This window comes from Poecilia latipinna, unplaced genomic scaffold (assembly GCF_001443285.1).
Source record: "Poecilia latipinna isolate Pla-1442-1.1 unplaced genomic scaffold, P_latipinna-1.0 Scaffold240, whole genome shotgun sequence".
NCBI lineage: Eukaryota > Metazoa > Chordata > Actinopteri > Cyprinodontiformes > Poeciliidae > Poecilia > Poecilia latipinna.
Genome location: NW_015112856.1, coordinates 407,178 through 409,549, shown reverse-complemented (window position 1 = coordinate 409,549; position 2,372 = coordinate 407,178).

The following is a 2,372-nucleotide window of genomic DNA, read 5'->3' as shown; positions in this document are numbered from 1 at the left end:
CACTGAAAAAATGTTTCCAAACAAGCATAAACGCCCACATGCTCATTTGTTCTTCATTTTTACCATGAAATTTCAGGATGACAGACGTTTTTCAAAATGGCATAAAATATTGCTAACATTCACAACCTGAGGAACTTTAAGTCACACTGCATGTTTTTGACTTTAGTTCTCATATCCATTCAGCATTAAAGTGATAATATGTAGAAATTTACAGGCTGAGCAACAGCTGTCTTCATGTTAGCATTAGCTTATGCTAGTTTTTATGTGTAGCTTTAGATTCCTGTTAGCTAGCTGTGCTCAACACTAACCTCTTGTTTTGGTACAAACATATAATCTCCATTAGTATCATGATGGAGGCTAATATCAGTTCCTGGTCTTTCTGAGCCGATTCCTCTTTACTCTGATTCATCTTTAAAGAGAAACCGTCCAGCTGAGGCTTTGGTAGAAACCTCATCTGATTTTTAAGCTAAAGGTTAATGTGCTTACAGAAAAAACAAAATCAGACCTTTTAATATTGATTAATGTAATATTTTGTGACTAGTTGATGTTTTGTCTGCCTTTTGTGACACGTTTTCGGCCTGTGTGGAAGTTTTGCCCTGAGCCAGTAAAGTGGATTCTGTGAACAGCAGCTTGTTAGCTTTGACTTGTTTACAGCCAACAGACAGGGCTAGAATTACCAGGTTTTTCTCACATAAACTTTCTTGCTCTCTTGATCTCGTATCCAAATCCCTATTATGAAACCTTAGAAAGTAGTTATAAAGAGCTCAGATCCGTTTCTCAGTTGTTATTGTATTTTTAAGCCTCTAATCAACTCTTAATCAAATCAACACAGAGCCTGACACTGAGCATCATAAGAGGGGAGGAATGTTTCCCATCAGCAGGAACGAGATGAACAACGTCAGAGAAAAACTTCCTAATCCAGATTAGCTAAACGATCGGTCTGCTGATGTGGGACGTGGCGTTCCGGGTTCAGGAGAGTCGGCCTCATTCTGATGGGCCAAGCTGACATTCCCTCTTTGTGCAGACTGTTGAGGAGAGACCTACAAATTACTCCTTGTTAGCGGAGGCCGGCATGGAAACCCGATGAGGGGAAATTAGACGTCACATCTGCCCTCGTTTTGGGCCAAACGTGCCTAAAACCTTAATTCTCCGGTTTACAGGTCGACTCAAGGCTTCAAAGTTGGAGTGAGAGGAAACAAAACGGCTGAATGTGCCGTTGTGGAGCAGAACAAACGGGCATGAGCGCGTGTGTGTTTGCACTGTGCTGCCTCCTGCCAGATGTCACTCAGCTGTCAGCGATCAGCGAGTTTCACAGCTTCAGTGGAAGTGGAAGGGAAACATTCCTCTCATGCACTTAGCTAATCACGCTGTTTGTTCTTGCTCCATTTTCGGAGAAAGAGAAAATTGGACAATCAAACTCTTTAAACCGCTGACCTTACAGGCTTTTCTTCTGGTTGGTGGAAGAGGTGAGCCTGAGGTTCGCAGCTGAAGGCTCGTTTCCTGGCTGAAGCTCGTTCTGATGGCTGCAGCAAACCAGAGGAAAGCTGCTGACTTGACAGAAAATCAGCTGCAGCCCAACGAGGCTTCAGTTCCAGGCTTAGTGAGGAGATCACGTTTGTTGCACTGCCAGGTTTTAGTCTACGACTTGTCAGGTAAATTGCAGGGTGCAATTTGTTTTATATAAAGTCCTTAAAGTTGGAGTCAGAATAATAATTAGGATATTAAACAGGAATCTGGGTTATAGGAGCTTGGCCTGCGTTAGCGGGAACATCCTCCAGGTAAGAGCTGCCCTTTGACCCTCATTCTGCTGTGTGACCCCTAACAGAGTGATTTCCCTGCCCAGGTTACCAGGCCGTATCGATAGGTGCACTGGGACCAGGATGGACCAGGAAAACGGACCAATTAAAACCTTCAGTTTAGTTTATTCTTCACAGCAAACTGAAGCAGGATGTCAGGAACCCAGGAATCTCTGTTTGAGGTTAAATGAGCAGATCCAGACGGCACTTTATAATGAAATCAGTAAATCCCATTCGGACGCTGAAGGTGGACAATAAATAAATGTTACCATGTAACATCCAGCTGTTATTATCATAAATGCATTTATTGTTTGTTTGTTGCTCAGTTTTGTTTTCTCTCTTTCTGCAGGTTTAGAGGCGACTTCAAGGCGTTGATTTATGTTTTTTTAATCTTCTTTCTCTTTAAACCTTCTCTACACATTTCTCTCTTTCTTCTCTCCTTTCTTTTTCATCTTTGTGTCCGTTACATTTGAACTAAACCCAAAGCAACTTCTAATAAAGTTTCCTTATTCAGCTCTGGAAAGATGAAGAGACCTCTGCAAAATGATCAGTTTCTCTGATTTTACACTTTATAGG